The sequence below is a fragment of the Dipodomys spectabilis genome, unplaced genomic scaffold (assembly GCF_019054845.1).
Source record: "Dipodomys spectabilis isolate Male_0828 unplaced genomic scaffold, ASM1905484v1 ptg000295l, whole genome shotgun sequence".
NCBI lineage: Eukaryota > Metazoa > Chordata > Mammalia > Rodentia > Heteromyidae > Dipodomys > Dipodomys spectabilis.
In genome coordinates this window covers 5,759,176-5,783,615 of record NW_024870972.1, presented here as the reverse complement: position 1 = coordinate 5,783,615, position 24,440 = coordinate 5,759,176, and the positions used below count along the sequence as shown (strand labels likewise).

The 24,440-nt window shown below is 37.8% G+C and overlaps 1 pseudogene; it reads left to right on the top strand.

Moving 5' to 3' along the window:
* LOC122126968 overlaps positions 1 to 24,440 on the top strand; it is a 156,089-nt pseudogene that overhangs the window by 71,441 nt on the left and 60,208 nt on the right.

The following is a 24,440-nucleotide window of genomic DNA, read 5'->3' as shown; positions in this document are numbered from 1 at the left end:
AACAGATACATCTATTCGACATCAAACAACTATATGTTAAAGACTTCGAACCGCAGAGAAGAATTTGGAAAACCAGAAATTATTAGGGTTAGGGAGAGATGTGGGTAAAAAATAGGAATAGATTGGTGTGGGGAGGCACAGGGAGAGTTAACTATGTCCTAATCACAGTGCAGGAAATAGGTTGGGTAGGATGCAAGTAGAGAGAGAGAGAGAAAGAAGAAAGGGAAAAGGGAATGAAAAGAGACCAGAAAAAAAAATAGAAACGTAAAAATTAATGTTATTTTAGAGATTAAAAGACCATCTATTTATAGAGGAATATGAATATGTTGAGAGAAATGGAGGGACATAGAGGAGATGTGGAAAACTTTAAAAAAATGCTTAAAATATTATATAGGTATAAAGAGGTAGTACTGCTATTAATGAATTTAAGTCTCAGAGGTTTTGAATTGAGTAATAAGTTTGTGGGTTAAGTGTGTACACAATGGGGGGTAGGGTCTACTGGTTAACTATGGGTTTATCTGAGGATGTGCAGGACAAGAGTTAAGTCACATAAAGAAGAACAAAGAGGAAAAGATGGAAAGGATAGGAAAGTGAGAAGAAAAGATCAGAAGTTCAGTAGAGCTAGACAAAAAACAAAAAGATAATTAAGAATGAAAGAAAAAGAGAAAGAAGACAAGAAAAGAAAGGAAAACACACATTCACGTATTCCTAAAATAAAAATTATAAGAGGAGCATAGAAAAAAAAAAAGTTAATGGAAAAGAATTATTTTTTCAGAAGAGGCAAAAATTAAAGATTAATAAAAGTTTTAGAAAAGCAAAAAAAATTTTTTTTATATATATAAGGTAACAAAAAACGAAGAAAAAAAACAAAACAAAAAAAAAAAGAAAAGAAGAAGAAGAAAAAAAAAAAAAAAAGGTCTTTGATTTTTTTTTTTGGGGGGGAGGGGTGGGAAGAGTCCTGTATCTCCCTTTTGTCTGTAACCAGAGTGTGGTTGGAGTCTCTGGTCAGCTTGAGGTCCTGTGGCTTGATTGGTTTCTTAAGTCAGTTTGTTGGAACAGGCAGAAAAATGCTCTGCTTTACCCAAGATTTGAGATCCCCCTCCCAGGTTAGTTTACTGGGAGGGTGATCTGCTTTGAGAATCACAAAAGAGGGGGATGCAGTGATGAGGCTAGGTTCTGGGTAGAGTTGAGGCCTTTCAACAAACAGTAGCTTTTCCCTGGGGCTATTTTGTGAAAAAAACTCACAGCACCCAGCCTGGAGCCATTCTCAGGGTTTCTGTTTTTCTATTGATTGTGGTGGCTGCTAGAGGGAGGGGCAGCCTCTGGCTCTGGTTACCCGGTGAGGAGAGCCACTCCAATGGCTGGCGCCTGAGCTGGGTGACTTTTCCCTGGATGGAACTGAGTCTGTGAGGTCACTTCGCCGTTAAGTTCTTGTGACCTGCTAAATGACTCGTTTTATTCCAAGGCCTGAGCTGGAGCTAGCCGCTTCTCCGAGCTTTGTCGGTATCCAAGATGGAGATCACCGGTGCTGGGGGGGGGGGAGGGGTGGCCTTCACTCCTCTGCTCCCTGGGAAGGAGTGAGGAAGTGGGGCTACTCACGCCGAGTCTTGGATCCTGGGTCGTCTCTGGTCTGCAAAGTGCAGGATGAAGTTGTCCGCTCCTTGTCGGTTCTTGCTGGTGTTGAGTAGAATCCGCTTGCCCGCTGCTTCTGGCTCCTTCATCCTGGACTCTCTGTGTGAGCGCTCAGGTATGGCCGCGGCTGTGGTCGCCGCTGCGACCCTGCCGCCGCAGCAGCAGCTGCTGGCAGGCGCTCAGATGTGTCTGCTTGGCTTCCCCTCTCTTGGCTAACTCTCTGTCCTGTGATGGCACACTTGGTGTGATTCTCTGGCTTGGGACTGTTCACTGGGACTCTGAAACTGTTTTCTATGCAAGAGCTTGTTCAGATTCCAGCTTCTCCTCCGCCATCTTCCCGGAACCCCCGCAAAATTTTTTTTTTTTTTTTGTCGGTTGTGGGGTTTGAACTCTGGGTATGGCGCTGTCCCTCAGCTCTTCAGCTCAAGGCGAGCACTCTACCACTTGAGCTACAGCCCAACTGCAAAATTCTTCATTCAGGCATTTCTTTTTACTATTTCATTTAATTTCCTACATTAATCTATATTAAATAAGTATATTTTGATAAGCTTTGTAAAGCCAGAATTATATATTTTTTTCTAATAAGTCAGTTTTCCAGTTACTAATTTTTATGTAATTTTTCCTTTCCCTACTGATTCGAGATCCTCTTTGCATGTGCTTAATTCTTGTATCTGCTCTGATTAAAATGTTTTAATGAATTTAAAAATGATCCCATTCATACTATGGCTAAGCATTGTTCATTTCCTGCATATTGTAATTTAAGTTCATTTTGTTTCAGTGTTAACATTTGTTTAAATTGATTTAATTTAAATATATTAATCTTAATTCTAACATTTCTTCTTTGCTCCTTGAATCAGTCACTGAGTGCCTGAAAAAAGTGGGATTACTGGTTTTAGAGGGACTATCCTACTTATAAATGATTCAGATTTTAAGCATGGTCCAAAGCAGGTATTGTCATTCAGTTTTAAGAAGCTAACAATTCTTTCTGTTTGTTTTTTAGGGTTTGTTATGTCAGATACTTTCAGCATTCAGACTTGATACAAAAGAAGTTGTTTTTTTCACTAAAAATCTTGGATATGAGCCTATAAGATTACTATCCCGGATTGCTTAAAAATGTGAGTGTAAATTTATTAGTATTGAAATTTTCTTTGCTGAATGTTTCATCAGCAGGAAGGGTATATGGAAACATTTCACTCCTCCAAGGGAGTTGTTTAACTTTTCTTTGTTTATCTCTTCTTACCTTGAGTGGACTTATGGCCATGTAAGGAAGAACTGTGAGATGGAAGATTCTGAGAAAGAAGAAGGAAACCAGGAAAGTTTTAGTAAATCAACCAATCGCACTCTCTCATAACACATCTTACACACAAAGATTTCAGGGAGAAGAGCATTCCTTACCCACTATAAACACTGCCTTGTACTGTCGAACAAATCTTGTATTTAAAATAACCAGATTTGAAGTTTATGTTGAAGCAAGGCAGAAAGTTCACTAAATAATCTTGCAAATAGTATTACATATTTTGGTATTTGTATGTAATCTATATTTTCTTCTGCCATCTTTAATTTTTGCCAAATTCAAGAAATGTTAACTCTTCTAAAATATTATGAAAATTTTAATGTTTGTTAGACACTTTTGGGGGGAAGCTTTATACATATAAAAAACATTTTTTAAGAAGAACTAAATTTGGAAAGAAGAAACAAATAAACTTTACCTTGTTTTTATGTTTTTAATGGGGTTAGTCTTAAATCTTAGGAAAGTAACCATCTCCCTATTGTCATTGCCTAAAGAGGAATTCAGAACAATAGAAATTAATGTAAAATCCACTTATTGGCTCTACTTTCTTTTTACTCTGACAAAGTAAAACATAAGGAGAGGACAGGGTAGGGAATCCCAACGGAAATATCACTCTCACCAAGAAAAATAGAACTGATGTAATCCTGTTTGTGGTATGAGTTAACCTGCAACTGATTTTGTTTTACAGATGGTTTTATCATTAGTGTCTGAACTCAGAGAGAATCATCTTAACGGATTTAACACTCAAAGTCGGTAGGTGTTAAAGTAAACATCCCTCTTCTCAAGTTTCAAAATGCAGCAGCTCAGTTATGAGAGTACAGTTCTCTAATTCATAGAAAATGCATGTTCATAGTTATGGTTATATTTAGTACAGAGATTATTTTAGTAGAATACATCACAAGTTGATGAGTTCTTTCAAATTTTCTTTTCTTTTTTTTTAATCATCTTTATCTGAACTCTCATGGGTCAGTAAGTAAATCATGTAGTATCTTTTGTGTACCCACCTATTAGGTTAAAAGCCCTACATAGATAGTAAGGGACACAAAAGAAAATAGAGTTGTTAGGCTTACCCTGGGGATACTTACTGTGTAAGAAGAAAACAGGCATGGAAGCTGAATGTATGCTGTATGTTCTGGGCTAGACTTCTTTTGCTCTCCCTCCCTCAAAATTTGCCACTGTAAGTATAATTGTTTGCAGTTATACATATACATACACACAGGATATTCACAAAGCAACAGGTATTTGATGTAAACATATGACATGTTTTAGAAGCAACAAGTATTTGATGTGTACATATGACCTATTTTCAGAAACACAGTAAATTAAAACCTAGACTAAATAAATCAAATAACTTCAGACAAATTCAAAAGCAATTAATCACATTACAAATGTTTGCTTTGCTCTGTGAATGAATTCAGAGTTGTTTTCATTGGTGAGCATCTGTTTTTATCAAATCATTAACCAAAAGAATCTAGATACTTGAGATTTTTGTGAACTTTGTCTCTCTCTTTCTGTCTTCCTTCCTTTTTTTCTTTTTCTTTTTTGATAAAACTGTTGTCAATTAAAGCCTTCTCAGTAATGACCTTTTTTTTAGAAATCTGTTGCATCTAATGCTTAAAGTAAAATATCAAGTTCTATGATACCACAAGTATAAGTAATGAAATAAAAATAGATTCAATTTTAATAAAATTAAAAATCTCGTGACTGTGGGTTTAGCTCAGTGGTACATGCAAAGCATGCTCAGTGCCTTGGGTTTGATCCCAGCACCACAATAAAAAGTAAGATTTTTTTGTTGTTGTTATTTTTTGTGTGAATTGAAGGATACCACCATGAAAACAAAAACAGCCTACTGAGTTGAGTGAAAACTTTTTTAAATAATATCTCTGAGCTCCTTGTGATAGTATACAACTGTAATTTTAGTACTTGGGAGGTTAAGGCAGGGCTTTCATGAATTCAAAGCTTAACTGGGCTACATAAGGAGTTTGAGGCCACCTAGGGTACCTAGCAAAGCTTTATCAAAAAAAAAAACAGAACAAGACAAAAACAAAAATATAAAGAAAAATATTATCTCTGGTGAGAAAATAATATTTACTATATATTATGAATTTTGTTTTACAATGATAGCAATAAAAATTAGTTCAAAATTGAGTTGGGACTAGAGATGTAACTCAGTGGCAGAGTGCCTACCTAGCATGCACAGAGTTCTAGGCTTAGTTCCCAGCCACACAGACACAGGCAAAAGACCCAAGTAGACATTCTTCTGAAGAAGATATATAACAGACCAATAAGCACATGAAACCATGCTCAGCATCATTACTCATTAGGGAACATGTAAATGCAAGCCACAGTGAAATACTTCTTCATACCCACTAATAATAAGAAGAACCAAATGGAAGCTAACAAGTGTTAGTGAGAAATAAAATATGCATCATGTGGAAAGTAGTTTGGTGTTTTCCAAAAACAAATTAGTCTCAAAATTACCAGAATATCTGCTAGGTATATATTTTTTTAAAAAAATTGATGCAGCAATACAAACAGATATCTGTAAGCCAGTTTTAATTTTCACTAATCATCTGAGAATAAACTGATATTACTATGGCTATTACTTCTAAAGCTATTAGAAAACAGAAATGATCACCCACAGACTTGGAAGTTATTTGTAAGGAAGGAAGAAAGGAAGGAAGGAAGGAAGGAAGGAAGAAAGAAAGAAAGAAAGAAAGAAAGAAAGAAAGAAAGAAAGAAAGAAAGAAAGAAAGAAAGAAAGAAAGAAAGAAAGAAGGAAAGAAAGAAAGAAAGAGAAAGAAAGAAAGAAAGAAAGAACGAAAGAAAGAAATAAAGAAAAGCAACGCTCAAAAACAGCACCCAAGCCCTGAGTTCAAGCCCTAAGAATGGCATATGCATGCATCCATACCCCCCCCACAAATGCACACACCAAAAACAAAAAGCCTGTGTGAATAATAAAGATGAAGAAGAAAGAGAGAGGGAAGAAGGGAGAGAGAGAAAAAGAAAAGAGAAAGGAAAGAAAAGGAAAAGTTATTCAGTAGTGATGTCAGAAATGTGAGAAATATGGCAGAACAAAAAGGCTCAGATCTCATTCTCCCACATAGATATCATCTCAACAACATATAGCAAAACAAACAAACAAACAAACAAAAAACAAAAAACTCTCATTAAAACTTTAGAAGCCAAGTAAGAAGTTACTGTCTCACAAACACAAAGTCAAGATCAGCTTGAAATTACTAAGAAAGGCTATTTCATATCTACATCAATATTCCTTCCCCCACACAGGTGCAACTTGATAAGACTGGAAAGAAATGACTAGCTTATGGTTACTTCCTTAGGAGGGAAAGAGTGGAATGTGCATCTAACCTTTCAGCATTTTAGGGATCCGTCTGACAAAGTGGTTTCTGTGTCTCCTGACTCAGCACTGATGGAGAACCGGCATACTTTGCATGCTTAGGGGTCACAGAGAACAAAAGAAAGCTCAGTGAAAGTACCAGAGAAGAGACAATACTGCAAAGAGAGGCTGGCACAGCTCAATAAGCTTGAGCTTTAAGTGCCCAGTTTATGGCTTCTCCTGTGAGAGAAAGAGAACAATAGAATTTGCATGTAATATTTTGATTGTTCTAGGTGCTGCTGGAGATTGGGGTTGGTGGTTTTTTTTGTTTTTGTTTTTATTTTGTGTGTGTGTGGTGTTTTGGGTTTTTGTTTGTTGTTGTTGTTGCCTGACTTGTACTGCTAACAAGAGACTAGGATATACTTTGAATGTCTGGAAGCCACAAACAACAAAGAGTCAAGTGGCTTGTTGCAGCATCTTAGAAATGGTGGTACCACATACAGGCAGCAGAGGAAGCAAAGTATTATATGCTTTTGAAAAATTAGACGAAAAAATCTCTAATTGAGAAATTACATGTACAGACCTAGAGAAGGCACATTCCTAGAAAAGCTCTAGCTGGGCTAATAAATCAACATCGTTCCTTAATAAAAGCTAGTATGGACAGGCTGAAAGAGGTGGCTTGATTTTTGTTTTTATTTTCTGTTCAAATCTGTAAAAATAGTAAGACACACACACAAAGAGGGAATCATGGTCTAATCCAAGGAATAAACATCCCCCTCCAAAAAACCCCTAAAGAAACAGGTCTATGAATTAAAGAATTAAAAAATATTATCTTAAAGAATTAAAAGAATTAAAAAATATTATCTTAAGGAATCTCAGTGCACTACAAATATAGCAAACAAGCAAAATGAGGAAAACAGTGCATGAATAAAAGGAGAATATATACTTATAATGCATGTATGTATATATTATACATATGTATATATACATATATGCACATGTGATATATATATATGTAGAGAGAGAGAGAAAAAGAAGAGAGAGAGAACCAAACAAATTCTATGCTGAAAAATATAGTAAATGAACTAAAAGTTTTACTAGAAGGGGTTCAATACTAATCTTGAGCAGGCAGAAGAAAGAAGTAAGATTCAAAAAGAAGTAATTAGAAATTAACAAGTAAGAGAAAGAAAAAAGATGAAGAAAAACGAAGATAAAGCTAAAGGACTTATAGAATAAATAAAATGAAAACTTACACCCATTACAAGTGTCCCAGAAGATGGGTAAGGAGGAGGCAGAGAGGAAGGGGACAGAGGCAGTGGCAGTCAGAGAGTTTAGTGATCCCTCTCCTCTGCACACACACCCCAAAGAAATCCCAGACTTGAAGAAAGAATTGGAAATCCTGACAGGAGAAGTCTAAAGGACTTCAGATAGGATGAACCTAGAGATCCACACCAAGACATTGCAATAAAACAATCAGAAGTTAAAGCTTCAAAACAGCAAAAAAAAAATATTAGTGTGTCATGTTCAAGGGAACTCACCTAAAACTGTCCTATAATACTAAAAGTATTATAGGCTAGATAGGAGTGAGATGATGTATTTAAAATGTTACAGGGACAATGAACAAAACAACAGCCCTCTGCTAACCAAGAATATTGTGTCCAGCATAACTTCCCTTCAAAAATGAAGAGTTCTGGGAATGATGTTTCACTTCTTCAATCCCAAATGGGGCATCTGAATTTCAAGCCAGTTTGTATTGCATAGTGAGCCCAGCAGCATAAAATCATACAAAAATATAATGTTCTCTTGCAAAGATAAATATGTAGACAAAGATAAAAACTGGTAATATTGAAGGGGTCTTGTGCTCTACCACTTAGGACATGTTCCCAGCCCTATAACTCTTTTTTTTTTTTTATACCAGTACTGAGACTTGAATTCAGAGACTTGTACTCGTGCTTGGTGTGTTTTGCTCAAGGCTGTGCTCAGCTACCTGAGCCACAGATCCATTTCTTGCTTCCTGCTGGTTGATTGGAGATGAGAATCTTAGAGATATATCTGTGCTAGCTGGCTTTGAAACTGTGATCCTCACCTCTCAGTCTCCTGAGTAGCTAGGATTACAGACATGAGCCATTAGTGCCTAGCCACATATCCCTTTTAATTCTGATATAGAAGTTAAAAGATAAAGACAAAAATAACTCCTAAGTTAATGAATATCAAAGTTGTAATTTTTAGCAATGACAAAGTGAAGAAGAGATTTAAATGAATAGTTTTTGCAATTGAGGTTAAATATTATCAGCTTAAATGGGTTATTATAATTCTAAGCTGTTTTATGTGAACCTATGGTAACAGTAAAGAAAACCTCAGGAAGTGCACAAAAGAAAATGAGAAGGAAATCAAAACAGGTCATTGCAAAAAAAAAAAAAAATCAATGAAACACAAGAGAAGGCAGCAAGAAAAGAACAAAATAATGACGAGATAGAAAAAATCCTGGAAAAATGACAGCAAAATTTTATTGAACACTATTTTTCTTTTGGAGCTATTGGGGTTTGACTCAGTTTCATCTTTGCTAGTCCAGCATTCTTCCACTGAGTCACATCTGCAGCCCTTTTTTGCATTGGTTATTTTTGAGATAGGATCTCTCATCCTATTTAGGCCCACGTGTGAACTTTAATATCCCTACTTTTACCTCTTCCATAACTGAGATGAGGCATGCACCACCATGCCCAGCTTCTTCACTTAGATGGAATCTTACAAACTCAGTTTCTGCTCTGGCTGGTTGAGAACTACAGTCTTTCTCATCTTAGCCTCCCATGTATCTGGGAAACAAGCATAAGTCACTGCACCACCTATTGGTTGAGAAAGGTATCATGACTGATCTCTGCCTCTCAAGTAGGTAAGATTATAGATTTGAACTACTGGTTGCCTGATGTCTGTCCCTAATTACTTTAAGTGAGTATGAATTAAGACCAATTCAAAAGATGTACAGTGTCTAGATAATTTAAGTGAATCAGCAAAAAGATCACGCACTATCATCAAGTTGGGTTAATTTCTAGGATGCAAGAATGGTTCAACTACACACAAATCAATAAATGTAAACAGTACCAAGAACTAAAATCACATGATTATCTCAGTCAATATAGAAAAAGCTTTTGACAAATTTCTTTACAGAAGTAAAGGACTTCTACAAGGAAAAGGATAAAACCTTGAAGAAATTGAAGACATCAGCAGATGAAAAGATCTTCCATGTTGATTGATTAGCAGAATTAATAATGTGAAATTGTCCATACTACTAAAAGCAATTTAAAAATTCAGTGCAATACCTATCAGAATCCCAGTATCATTCCTCACTGAATTAAAAAAATCAGTCTAAAAACTTATTTAGAGCCATACAAGACCCCAAATAGGAAAAACATTGAAAAGGGTACACTGGATTTATAACATCTAGACAGATGGCTACTGTTATAGTAGGCCAACATAGCCTTCCTGGCTGCCAAATATTCACCTGCTTCTTGAATTTACCCATAATATAACTAAAAGTATCTTTTATAAACTCTTTGGACTGTGATATTTTCCTTCCAAAAGATCCACTCAACTAATACTTAAAGATTTTGTCATATATGTATTCGTTTGGCAGAACTAGAGTTTTGAACTTAGGGCTTCACAATTGCTGGGCACATACTCTTACCACTGAGCCATGCCTCTAGTCTTGATATCTGCTTGTTCTTTTTTAGATAGGGTTTGTCCTTCTGTTCTGGCTCATGCCTGGGAATAATTCATTGATGTTAGGCTTCCCAGAGCTAGGAAATCAGGAACATGCCACTATGTCCAGCTCTTCATTAACAAAATATTAAACATTTTCTGTCTTAGGCTGCCTTTGATCCACAACCCCAATAATGTCAGCCTCCCAAATATCTAGGATTACAGGCCTGAGCCATCAGCATCTGGCTAATATTATATATTTGGGTATAAAGGCTCACATAATTTCTAGGATTGGGGGTAAAAAGTGCATGCAGAGAATTTGTGTGCTTAGTGCATTATTTGAGTCTCATATTTCTTTCCATCTTACTTTCTCTTGCCATTCTTCATAGGTCTTACACTTTAGTTTTCATGCCCAGTTTCCTGCATTAGTAAAAGCTATTCAAAAGTATGGTCCTCAAGACAGTATTCTCAGCATCCCAGGCACAGGGGCACGGAATCTTTCAATATTTGTAACATTTTTTCAGATTATTCTGAAGTTTGAGGAAAGTTTCTCTGTATTACTTTCTCTGAGAACTCGTGTCAATGTCTTGGAAAACTGTCAGAATAACTTAAAGTGGCATGATAAAATTCTGAAAAGCATTTAATTCTTAAAAGTATTTAATTTGTGTAGCTATAGTTTCTTCTTGATAAATAATGAAGCTCTCCTAGAGACAGTTTTTCGTTGAAATAAACAGTGATCTCTTCTTACATGTGAAGTTTTTCTTCTCAAATGTTTACCTTTTCTAAAATGTGCTTCTTCTTCTTTACCACTTTGCTAAATGGCAGCTGTCCCTTCACCACTTACTTCTACAGAACTCTACCCTTTTATATTAACACATCACCAAGGTGGGTTTTGAATTCCTCTTCCTCCTCCTCCTCCTCCTCCTCCTCCTCCTCCTCCTTCTCCTCCTCCTCCTCCTCTTCCTCCTCCTCTTCCTCCTCCTCTTCCTTCTCTTCCTCCTCCCCCTCTTCTTCCTCCTTCTCCTCCTCCTCTTCCTCCGTCTTTTCTTCTTCTTTTTCCTGCTCCTCGTCTTTCTCCTCCTCTTCCTCTTCCTCCCCTTCCCCCTCCCCCTCATTTTCTTCTTCTTTTTTTGTCGATCGTGGGGCTTGAACTCTGGATCTGGGCACTGTCCCTCAGTTCTTCAGCTCAAGGTGAGCACTCTATCGCTTGAGCCACAGTGTTCTTCCACTTTTCTAGTGTTCTTTTGGAGATAAGAGTCTCACAGACTTTCCTGCTTGGGCTGGCTTTGAATCGTGATCCTCAGATCTCAGCCTCCTGAGTAGCTAGGATTATAGGAGTGAGCCACCAGTGCCCAACTGAACCCCACTTCTAAACTGGTAAACAAAAGGACATTTGGCCTGAGTTGAAAATATCTTAAATTTCTAGAATATATGAGCAAACTGAGTGAGCTGAGAGGGGAGTTATAGATGCATGTTTGTGTATGTCAGTGGATGGTTTTATGTATGTAATTTGGTTATAACTTCAGCGGAATATTTTACAAAGTCAAATGGATGTTTGTGAAATTGAGTAGGGGTATTCAGTGTTCATTCAGAATCAGAAATGCAAAAGCAGAAAAAACAGACATGGAGATCTTGCCCCTCATCCGTGACTCATCTCTCCTATTCCCTGAGAAACTTGTAGTATAAGTTACTCTCATTTTCTGAAAAGAGAGAATGAGGAGAGGTGAAGACAATATCCAGTGACTGAATAGGTGGGAAAGGCATGAGGACAGCACTAAAGATTAAGGGCTGTGGCTGGCCAAAAGAGAATGCTACTACACTGTTGGTGGGTATGTAAACTGGTTCAGCCACTCTCAAAAAGCAGTATGGAGGTTCCTCAAAAGACTAAACATAGAGCTCCCTTATGATTGAGCAGCCCCACTCCTGGACCATTTACCCAAATGATCACAAACAATGCCACACTAAAGCTACCTATATTCATTGCAGCATTATTTACCAAAGCTAAGATATGGAACCAACCCACATGCCCCTCAGTAGATGAATAGATCAAGAAAATGTGATATATAATTCTGTGCTTCCATCAGAAAGAATGACATCGCCTCATTTATAAGGAAATAGAAAGACTTGGAAAAAATAATATTAAATAAAGTAGGCCAGACCCAAAGACATATACCCTCTACAGTTTCCCTCATTTGTAATATTTAGTATAGGTTTAAGGTAGCCCTAGCAGAGGATCTCAATAGCTCAATAGGTATGTCCATACAACCATATAAAATGATGCTAATTGAAATGAGCTCTAAGATATGGAAACAAATTTTTTCTTGTTTTTAGTGTACTATGTGAAGTTATGCCTTTTTTCCCTCGTTTTACCCCCTTTGGTTTATCACCCAGTTGTCACTATTTTATTTTGGTATCCTGTGTCGAGAAAATACGTTCATCTGATTTGGGGAAAGAAAGAAGAATAACAAAATGATGAAACAAATAACAAAAGGTGAACCAATGCAACAGTGATACAAGATACTATGTTGGAAATGAACTTTACAACTTGGTGGGGGAGGATGGTGAATGGAGGGGAAAGGCAAATGGGAGACAACGAGGATAGGGGTAACACTGTTTGACAAGAAATGTACTTATTACCTTATGTAACTCTGTACATCACCCTTATAAATAAAGGGGAAAAAAAGATTATGGGCTGTGGGTTGAATCTCCTAACAAGACTGAAAAAGACCAAGATAATTCTCCTGAAAAAAATTTAAAGCCTCCTGTAACTTTGGTAGTGCTTAGTTTACCAAAATGTAGGCATGCCAATTGATAACCTTCTCCAGGGCTTTAAGATGCATACAGTCTTTTCAGCTCCAGCCTGAAACTTGCCAGAGCCTGGAGATCTAAGTTCAGGAAGGAGCCGTGTAGCACTTTCCACACTGCATTATTGTAAGCATTAGACTTTGACTTCCTGGTAGAGCAGCACTCCAAATGATTTCTATATAAGAATTCAGCTGTAGAAGGCTCAACATTAACCATATATTGCTGGAAGCATCCTTCCTGTATAGTGGTACTGTGTGCAGGAACCATGGACGACACAATAAATGGCTTAGAATGCCTCTTTTAGTGCTTTGTAGGAAGGAATCGGATGCTATTTAAACATTCTGTCACTGAATTGTTGATTTTACTTAGTTGCATTTAAGACACTTTGGCAAGACTATTTATCAGGTCTCTAAAAATAATTCAAAAGCAAACCAAATAAGATTTGAGGTTGCTTTTTTTTTCCTGACGGTGTATGCATCCTAAATTATGAGATCAATTTCTATATTTTTATGAGTTATTTAAATCTTTTGAAATGAACTTTACAATTTCCCAAAAGTAAAAAATAAATAATAATAATTCTCCCTCCAGGAACAAGAAAGCAAAAACAAAACTAGATAATCAGCATGGTATAGTTTTGTGGCCTTTTAAGGTTAGAGGTCTTTTTGTTGCTTGAACTTCTAAAGTTCTGAAAGGAAATATCTCACATTTGAGGGTGTATCAGAAATTTGTATACCAGTATAGTTTATTCTGATTCAACTTTAAAAATTTTTATATTAAAAATATGCAGGTAACTTAATATATTTAAGAGAAAGTTATACAGTTTTATACTTTAATTATCATCACTAAAAACAGCAACAACTATACTGGCATGTTTGGAAGCTGTCTTTGAAATATCACAGTGCCATTTTCCCACCTGATGTGAACTCCTGAAGACAGTTGAATACACTTTGTTGGTTTTTCACTAGAGAACCGTGGACTTAAAAGTTCTGTGGTCTTAACACAGAACTAAGTGTTTTTTGTTTTTGTTTTTTTTTGGATGCCAAGCACAACTTTCTGATTTTAGCTCTTAAAAATAAGATTTTGGAAGTTTATCAGACTTCTCAAAAGCATGTAGACATTAAGTTGCTTCATAAGTTAATCTTCTAATAAGTATAAATAGACTCAGTAGAAGAGGTTGAATTTCATGGGGCCTGAACTCTGGGATTTGGCGCTGTCCCTCAGCTCTTCAGCTCAAGGCAAGCATTCTACCACTTGAGCCACAGCGCCACTTCTGGCTTTTTGCTTTTTGCTTATGTGGTGCTGAGGAACCAAACCCAGGGCCTCATGCATGCAAGGCAAGCACTCTACCACTGAGCCACCTTCCCAGCCCCTTCATGAAAAACTTTTATGGTCTCAATATATCCAGCAAGTAACTTGAAAAAAGATATCGTAATGAACTGTAAAATTCTTTGGTAAAAGCAAAAAGATAAAACAAAAGGTAAAAACAAAAAGGGGCTTCTCCCAATCCATGGGCTTTCTATTGATCTTGCTAGCTATGTCCTTTGCCATGCAGAAGCTCTGCAACTTCATTCAATCCATTTGTTCAACCTTTCTTTGATTTGTTGTGCTTCTGGGTCGCTATTAAGAAAATCTGGGTCTGTGCCAAGGAGACCTAGGGTTTCTCCTATTCTGTCCTGTAATGTTTTCAGGCTGTCTGCTTTGACTCCGAGGTCTTTGATCCATTTGGAGTTGATTCTGGTGCAGGGTGATATATAAGGGCCTAGGTTTAGTTTTCTACAAGTAGTTAACCAACTTTTCCAGCACTGAAGAGGCTGTCTTTCTTCCATTCTATTTTTTAGCTCCCTTATCAAATATTAGGTGGCAATAGGTCTGTGGGTTCATTTCTGGGTTTTCAATTCTATTCCATTGGTCCTGAGGTCTCTTCTTGTGTCAGTACCAAGCTGTTTTGATTACTATGGCTTTGTAGTAGAATTTGAACATAGCTAGCAAGATCAATAGAAAGCCTACGGATTGGAAGAAGATCTTCACTAGCCATACAACAGACAAGGGTCTCATATCTAAAATATACCTGGAACTCAAAAAATTAAATCTCCCAACAACAAATTCTCAAAGAAACAACTGCCCAATAAATAAATGGGCTCTGAAGAGGAAAGAAGGGTGGCCAATATACAAATGAAGAAATGCTCAACCTCCCTAACCATAAAAGAAATGCAAATCAAAACAGCTTTGAGATACCACCTCACCCCAATTAGACTGACTAGAATCAAGAACTCTACAACAACAGATGCTGGAGGGGATGTGGACAGAAGGGAACCTTACTTCATTGTTGGTGGGAGATAAACTTGTTCAACCACTTTGGAAAGCAGTATAGAGGTTCCTCAAAAGACTTCACATAGAGCTCCCCTATGACCCAGCAATCCCACTTTGGGGCATTCACCCTAATGATCACAAACAAGACCATATGAAAGCTACCAGCACGACTATGTTTATTGCAGCATTATTTCCCATAGCTAAGATATGGAACCAACCCAAATGTCCCTCAGTAGATGAATGGAGCAAGAAAATGTAGTACATATACACAATGGAATTCTGTGCCTCCATCAGAAAGAATGACATTTCCCCATTTGTTTGGAAATGGAAAGACTTGGAAAAAATTCTATTAAGTGAAGTAGGGCAGGCCCAAAGAAACGTTGGTCCCATGGTTTCCCTTATTTGCAATTACTAGTATATATGTGAGACAAGCAGAAATGTGCAGATAAGATGATGTTAGGTGAAATGAACTCCAAGATAGGGACACAAGTGTTTTTTTTCTTTCTTGCTATTGTTTCTGACATATTTATAAGGTGATTTTTTTTTTGTTTCTTTGTATGTTCCTCCCCCCACCGTATAACCCTTGTTTTCACTGTATTCGATGTTGGTATAATTTGGGGAGGGGAAGGGAAAAAAACAATTTGTTTAAATTGGGATACAGGTTGACCTATTGCAACAATGAGATGAAGATGTTATGTCAAAAAACGAACTTTACAACTTTGGTGGCGGGGGTGGGGGGAGTGTAGTTGTGGAGATGAGAGGGCAGGGACGGTAAGGGAAAAACAAAGGAGGAGGCAACAATGCTTGATAAGAAATGTACTCATTACCTTACTCATGTAACTGTAACCCCTCTGTACTGTATTTTCACAACAAAAAAAAATATTTTAAAAAATCTAAAAAAGAAAACACCCCAAAAAACAAAAAGGAGAAAACACACTCCACAGCAAATTGTGTATGGGACTAATGTGTCAGTCTTCTAGTAAAGGTATCTCATAGGTAGGTCTTAGTAAATTCCATGAAGAATTTTCTAATTATATCGTAACTATATTATAAATTTACATTCACTTAAAATAACCGAAACTATAAACCAAATCCACTTCTATTTCATCCTTTCCTGTGTTTACAGCTTTGGTACTAACATGGACATCCCTTAGTTAACTTGGCTCCATGACAAGAATTTGTCCCTCTGTTTTTAAACAACAAGCATCAAGGAAACAATTATGATGATCAGTCTGGTACAAATGTAGGTTTCCCCCCCCCCAAGATTTGAAGAGTTTGTCAGCTAATATTGTCCTGTAGATTCTAATTACAAGCAAGAGAGTTTAGAGACAGAATGGTTGACAACAACTTCCAAATAATTAATAGCTGGTCAACAGGTAATATCTATATCTACCCAAATCCCGTATTTCCTATTCTAGGAATTTGACCCACAGGTCAAGATCAATTGTGTAATTGTTGTGGAGAAGAATTTGACCCAAAGGAATAAATTATTTGGTCCTCTATTCTTGGACAGGGGAAGAAAGTAGTTCAGAAATGCATTTGAACTTAGTTCAGCTTGGTTCTGCATTCACTCCAGTTCACAGGCTGTATTGAATAATTTTCAGACTCTTATTTCTGACATGCTCAAATCAACCATAAAGATCTTAGTTTCTGGGTTTTTTTGGAGTAGAGATTGCCAGTACTGAGGCCCAAATTTGGCCTTGCACTCTTATGTAATTTGCTTGATCACAAATGGCACTCTTATCACTTGAGTCTTGTCTCCAGCTTTTGTTGCTGGTTATTGGGAGATCGAATTTGTATTTTCTGCCTGGGATGAGCTTGAATCAGGATCCTCATCTCAGCCGCCTAAATAGCTAGGATTATAGGCTTGACCCACCAGCAACCAGCCCAGTTTGTATTTTGTGTCATATCTTGGTATGCATACCCAGAGTATCAAGCTATATAAAAATAAATGTAAAGCCAATTGGCAAGACTGAAGAGTTCTCATGATACACTGGACTTGTATTTGGCCTTATTTATATGGCATAATCAATTTGGAAATAATGATTTCAATTTCTTTTATCAAATATGTAAGAACAATTTCTTTTTTTTTAATCTTAAAAAAAATTTTTTTATGTTAGGTTTTTAGAAAGGTAGTTGAGTAAGAACAGCACCACGCACGTGGTATTCAGGTAAGGGATAGGTTTATTCAGTAGACCTGCTGGAACCTGGCAAGGTTGGAACTCCACGTGGCTGGGAAAGGCCTGGGAAAGAGAAAGAGCTCGGAAAGAGAGAGAAAAGAGTTAGCAAAGAGCAGAGAGAGAGCATCTGAGAAAGGTGGGAAAGAACGAGCTAGGAAAGAGAAGAGAGCTGGGAAAGAGATGAGGAGGAAAGAGCTGAGAAAGAGCTACAAAAGAGCAGAGAGAGAGCAGAGAGAGCTAGAAAAGAGAGCGTCTGGGAAAGGTGGGAAAGAGCGAGCTAGGAAAGAGAAGGGAGCTGGGAAAGAGAAGAGAAGGAAAGAGAGAAAAGAGCTAGAAAAGAGCAGAGAGAGAGCAGAGAGAGCTGTAAGAACAATTTCTTATCAACTCATATTAATATATTTTAAAACAAATGTTCAAGAATAGATTTGACAGTTCAATTCATCTGAGAGATAATAGTTAATCCAGATGATCAAATTAAGAATACAAATAAGCCGGTGCCAGTGGCTCATGCCTGTAATCCTAGCTACTCAGGAGGCTGAGATCTGAGGATCATGGTTTGAAGCCAGCCTGGGCTGGCATGTCTGTGAGACTTTTATTTCCAGTTAATGATCAGAAAACTGTAAGTAGCACTGTGGCCCAAAGTGGTAGAGCACTAGCCTTGAGCAAAAGAGCTCAGGGACAGTGCTCAGGCCCTGAGTTCAAGCCCATGATTGAAAACAAAAAGTGCAAATAGTTCTAAAGAGAGCAATATAATCAAGTTTTACTGGGTAACATTTTAGTTTATTTGAATTTAACTATACACTAATTCTGACATATAAACAATCTGTATGCTCATTGCTCAAACCTTATCATACTATATTTTATTACTATTTAATCACTTTAAGGAATTAAAGTGTTTCTTTTGCTCATTCTGTTTCTTCTTCCTTTTCCCAGTAGTGAGTACTTACAAAGAGTTGATGTAAAATCTTCTGTCATGTTTTAACATTTTACTTTACATATGTGTGTATGTATATGCTGTGACTGTTTCAAATTTTTCTATGGTGTGGATATCTTTTTGCAATTTATGCATTATGATATTGTGAGGTTTGTATATTTGGATAGTATATGTCTAGTTCATTTTAACTGTCATATATTTTCCATTCTGTAAAATAGCTATCATTTATTTGTGATTTCAACTCTGTATAAGTGAGCAAAATAGAATCCTCTTTCTACACTTGTGTTGAAGTCTTTAACCATGCGAAGTAAATCAAGCATGGTGCTACTGATTGTTATACAAGATGCTTGTACCTTTTTATTGTGTCTGTATTAGCAACATCCTCAAATTCTCTTGTCCAAAATCCAATGCATGTCCCATTAACTTTATAGTATCCACTGAATAGCACATTGACCATCTAAAGAAATCATTAGGTTCAAAAATGATTGCCAATTCCAGGCAGTAGTGGTTTATGCCTGAAATCCTAGCTACTCAGAGGCTTAGATCTAAGAATTGTGATTTGAAGCCAGCCCAGGCAAACCCAAGCGACTCTTAACAGCAGTAAACTAGCAAAAAGCCAGAGGTAGATGTTGTGGCTCTAATGGTAGAGCACCAGCTTTGAGTGAAAAAAGCCAGGCAAGATTGTGAGGCTGTTGGTTCAAGCCCCAGAATAAGCATCCAACAAAAACAACAACAAAAAAACAAAACTGTGTAGGAAGGTGATATTCTTTGAGAGAGATTAAGTTAGGAAACATAAGTAGAAAAGCAGGTTACCTAAGCACTCATTTAATTTGGATTTTTAAAAAAAAATTTGTTTTTGGGTCCGGTCGTGGGGCCTGAACTCTGGGCCTGGGCTCTGTCCCTCAGCTCTTCAGCTCAAGGCTAGCACTCTACCACTTGAGCCATAGCACCACTTCCGGCTTTTTTCTTTTTGCTTATGTGGTGCTGAGGAATCGAACCCAGGGCCTCAGGCATGCAAGGCAAGCGCTCTACCACTGAGCCACCTTCCCAGCCCTAATTTGGATTTTATCTTTAGGTTAAGTGAAACCACTTGTTGACTATTAACTTGGAGCAACTCAGATCTAAACAATCTCTTTCACACACACACACAAAAGTGATTGCTTCTTAAAATCAGAAAATGGGAGTGGGTGTACTCTCTATTTTTCATAAATGTTGAGGAGCTATTTAGCTATTTAATGTAGTTGCCTCTATAAATGTTATTAATGTTAAAACTAAGTTAGGATGTTGGGGAAGATGGCGGAGGAGAAGCTGGAATCTGAACAAGCTATTGCATAGAAAACAGTTTCAGAGTTCCAGTGAACAGTCCCAAGCCAGAGAATCACACCAAGTGTGCCATCACAGGACAGAGAGTTAGTCAAGAGAGGGGAAGCCAAGCAGACACATCTGAGCGCCTGCCAGCAGCTGCTGCTGCGGCGGCAGGGTCGCAGTGGCGACCACAGCCGCGGCCATACCTGAGCGCTCACATAGAGAGTCCAGGACGAAGGAGCCAGACGCAGCGGGCAAGAGGATTCTACTCAACACCAGCAAGAACCGACAAGGAGTGGACAATTTCATCCTGCACTTTGCAGACCAGAGACGACCCATTATCCAAGACTCGGCGTGAGTAGAAGCCCCACTTCCTCACTCCTTCCCAGGGAGCAGAGGAGGGAAGACCACCCCTCCCCCCCCCCAGCACCGGTGATCTCCATCTTGGATACCGACAAAGCTCGGAGGAGCGGCTAGCTCCAGCTCAGGCCTTGGAATAAAACGAGTCATTTAGCAGGTCACAAGAACTTAACGGCGAAGTGACCTCACAGACTCAGTTCCATCCAGGGAAAAGTCACCCAGCTCAGGCGCCAGCCATTGGAGTGGCTCTCCTCACCGGGTAACCAGAGCCAGAGGCTGCCCCTCCCTCTAGGAGCCACCACAATCAATTGAAAAACAGAAACCCTGAGAACGGCTCCAGGCTGGGTGCTGTGAGTTTTTTTTCACAAAATAGCCCCAGGGAAAAGCTACTGTTTGTTGAAAGGCCTCAACTCTACCCAGATCCTAGCCTCATCACTGCATCCCCCTCTTTTGTGATTCTCAAAGCAGATCACCCTCCTAGTAAACTAATCTGGGAGGGGGATCTCAAAATCTTGGGTAAAGCAGAGCATTTTTCTGCCTGTTCCAACAAACTGACTTAAGAAACCAATCAAGCCACAGGACCTCAAGCTGACCAGAGACTCCAACCACACTCTGGTTACAGACAAAAGGGAGATACAGGACTCTTCCCACCCCTACCCTCCCAAAAAAAAAAAATCAAAGAACTTTTTTTTTTCTTCTTCTTCTTTTCTTTTTTTCTTTTTTTTTGTTTTGTTTTTTCTTCGTTTTTTTTTTCGTTTTTTGTTACCTTATATATATAAAATTTTTTTTTTTGCTTTTCTAAAACTTTTATTAATCTTTAATTTTTGCCTCTTCTGAAAAAATAATTGTTTCCATTAACTTTTTTTTTTCTTTTCTCCTCTTATAATTTTTATTTTAGGAATACGTGAATGTGTGTTTTCCTTTCTTTTCTTGTCTTCTTTCTCTTTTTCTTTCATTCTTAATTATCTTTTTGTTTTTTGTCTAGCTCTACTGAACTTCTGATCTTTTCTTCTCACTTTCCTATTCTTTCCATCTTTTCCTCTTTGTTCTTCTTTATGTGACTTAACTCTTGTCCTGCACATCCTCAGATAAACCCGTAGTTAACCAGTAGATCCTACCCCCCATTGTGTACACACTTAATCCACAAACTTATTACTCAATTCAAAACCTCTGAGACTTAAATTCATTAATAGCAGTACTACCTCTTTATACCTATATAATATTTTAAGCATTTTTTTAAAGTTTTTCACATCTCCTGTATGTCCCTCCATTTCTGTCAACATATTCATATTCCTCTATAAATAGATGGTCTTTTAATCTCTAAAATAACATTAATTTTTACATTTCTATTTTTTATCTGGTCTCTTTTCGTTCCCCTTTCCCTTTCTTCTTTTTTTCTCTCTCTCTACTTGCATCGTACCCAACCTATTTCCTGCATTGTAATTAGTACATAGTTAACTCTCCCTGTGCCTCCCCACACCAATCTATTCCTATTTTTTACCCACATCTCTCCCTAACCCTAATAATTTCTGGTTTTCCAAATTCTTCTCTGCGGTTTTAACATATAGTTGTTTGATGTTGAATAGATGTATCTGTTGAACTAGATTGTATCTGTAAACTATTGATAGTTAAAATGTAAACTTTGGTTGATGGTTGCCTTAAGATAGTGTTCTAGCACAAAACTGGTGCTATCTTCATCTCAAATGGGCAGAGTAAGCCGGAAAAACACAAGAAAAATGGCAAATTCGGGTATCTCAATTCCCAATCTTGATAATCAGGGGTTAGAACAGATAATGAATAATCCAGAGGAGAGTTCCCAAACAGCTCTACAAACACTGCTGGCAAACATGATAAATGAAAAGTTTGACAATGTACAAAGGACTCTGTATGAGCATGATAGGGAGAGAGAAGAGGCATCCCAGAAGTTTATACAGGAATATCATAAGCGTGAGGAAGCTACTCAAAAACTGATACAGGATTTGCGTGAACAACTTGAGAATACTCAAAGAGAAAGGGAGGAATGGCGTGAGCAGGCTGAGAACACTCAAAGAGATCTGCAGGAATCCCACAAACGGGAGGAAGCTAATCAAAGAGTAATACAGGAATTGAGAGACCAGGTAGAGAACACACAAAGATCATTGAAGGCATTCATGGAATCCATTAACAAAGAGCTGAAGGAAGTCAGGGAGACCACAAAGGGAATGCTGAATGGAACCCAACAGAAGGAATGGGAGCCCAAAGAAACCATAACCAATCAACTAAGTGATTTGAGGACAAACACTGAACACCAAATTAAGGAAGTAAAGAAATTCATACAAGACCTAAAACAGAGCTTCAACAAAGAACTTGAAGCCATCAAAGCTGACCAACTAGAAGGAAAAGAGATAAAAAACAAAGTAGAGAGTCTTGACAGCAGGTTAGACCATACAGAAGATCGAATCTCAGGGATTGAAGACAGCCTAGATATTATAGAGAAAGAACATACAACCATCCAAGACAAGTCCAAGAAATATGATAGATCTATCCAACACCTGGAAGACACCATCAGAAGGCCTAATCTAAGGATAATGGGTGTAGAGGAGCACCTAGAAACAGAAGATAATGGTCTAGGAAATTTGTTTAACAGGATCCTAGCAGAGAACTTCCCAAACATGCAAAAAGATAGGCCTGTCCAGATACAAGAAGCCTTTAGAACCCCAAATAGACCAGACCAGAATAGGGCATCCCACTGCCACATTATAATCCACACAGGATCAACTCAGAACAAGGAAAAGATCCTTAAAGCTGTCAGAGAGAAAAGGGTAATCACTTACAAAGGGAAACCAATTAGAATCACCTCAGATTTCTCAGCAGAGACAATCAAAGCAAGAAGAGCCTGGAATGATGTATGCCACGCCCTAAAAACAAACAACTATCAACCGAGAATACTGTACCCAGCTAAACTCTCCTTGATAACTGAAGGCCAAATAAAAACCTTACAGAGCAAAGAAAAATTGAAACAATACATCTCCACCAAACCAGCCCTACAAAAGATTCTTAAAGATGTCCTACACATAGAAAACCAACACGACCGCAATAAAGGCCAAGAAACTGCACCCAAACTGAGAATCCAAGAACCATAGGAAGAACCCAGTTTTCGCAGCCCCCAAGAAGGTGGATAACATGGCAGGAACTCCCAAATATCTCTCAGTCCTATCTCTTAATGTTAATGGACTGAACTCTCCAATTAAGCGACATAGACTGTCTAGTTGGATTAAAAAACAAGACCCTGGGGTCTGGGAAGGTGGCTCAGTGGTAGAGCGCTTGCCTTGCATGCCTGAGGCCCTGGGTTCGATTCCTCAGCACCACATAAACAAAAAGAAAAAAGCCGGAAGTGGCGCTGTGACTCAAGTGGTAGAGCGCTAGCCTTGAGCTGAAGAGCTGAGGGACAGCGCCCAGTCCCACAGTTCAGGCCCCACGACCGGACCCCCCAAAAAAATAAATAAAAAAAAAAAAAAAAACAAGACCCTTCTATCTGCTGCCTGCAGGAGTCACATCTTGCCCGTAAAAACAAACACATTTTCAATGTTAAAGGCTGGAACAAAATCTACCAAGCAAACGGACCGCATAAACAGGCGGGAGTTGCAATCCTAATATCAGATAAAATAGACTTCAAATTAAAATTCGTGAAAAGAGATAAAGAAGGTCACTACATACTAATTAAAAGATCTCTCCTTCAGGAGGATATTACAATTCTAAATATCTATTCACCAAACAATGGAGCACCCAAATTTATCAAAGAAACACTACTTTCCCTCAAATCCCATATAGATCCAAAGACATTTATTGTTGGGGATTTTAACACACCACTCTCCCCACTAGATAGATCAACTCGGCAAAAACTCAACAGAGAAACCACAGATCTAAACAGCTGCATAGATAAACTAGACCTAACAGACATTTACCGAACATTTCACCCAGCAGCATCAGAATACACGTTTTTCTCAGCAGCACATGGAACGTTTTCTAAAATAGACCACATTTTAGGCCACAAAGCAAACTTGTCTAAATTCAGAAACATTGAAGTTATACCTTGCATTCTCTCTGTCCACAAGGGAATAAAATTAGAACTCAACACCAAAAGCCACCAAAGAAAGTCCGGTATCACATGGAGGCTGAACAACACACTGCTGAATCATGAGTGGGTCATGGAAGAGATTAGAAAGGAAATTCAAATGTTCATGCTATTCAACAAAAATGAACACACAAAATACCAGCTCCTCTGGGACACAGCAAAGGCAGTACTCAGAGGCAAGTTTATAGCTCTGAGCTCCTACATCAACAAATTGGAGAGATCTGAAACTAGCAATTTAATGACGCATCTAAACCTCCTTGAAAAAGAGCAGCAAGATAAACCCCAATCCAGTAGACGGAAAGAAATAATCAAAATTAAATCAGAATTAAATGAATTAGAATCCAAAAAAACTATAGAAAGAATCAACAAAACAAAGAGTTGGTTCTTCGAAAAACTTAACAAAATTGACAGACCCTTAGCAAATCTTATCAGAAAAAGAAGAGAACACACCCAAATTAATAAACTCAGAGATGAGA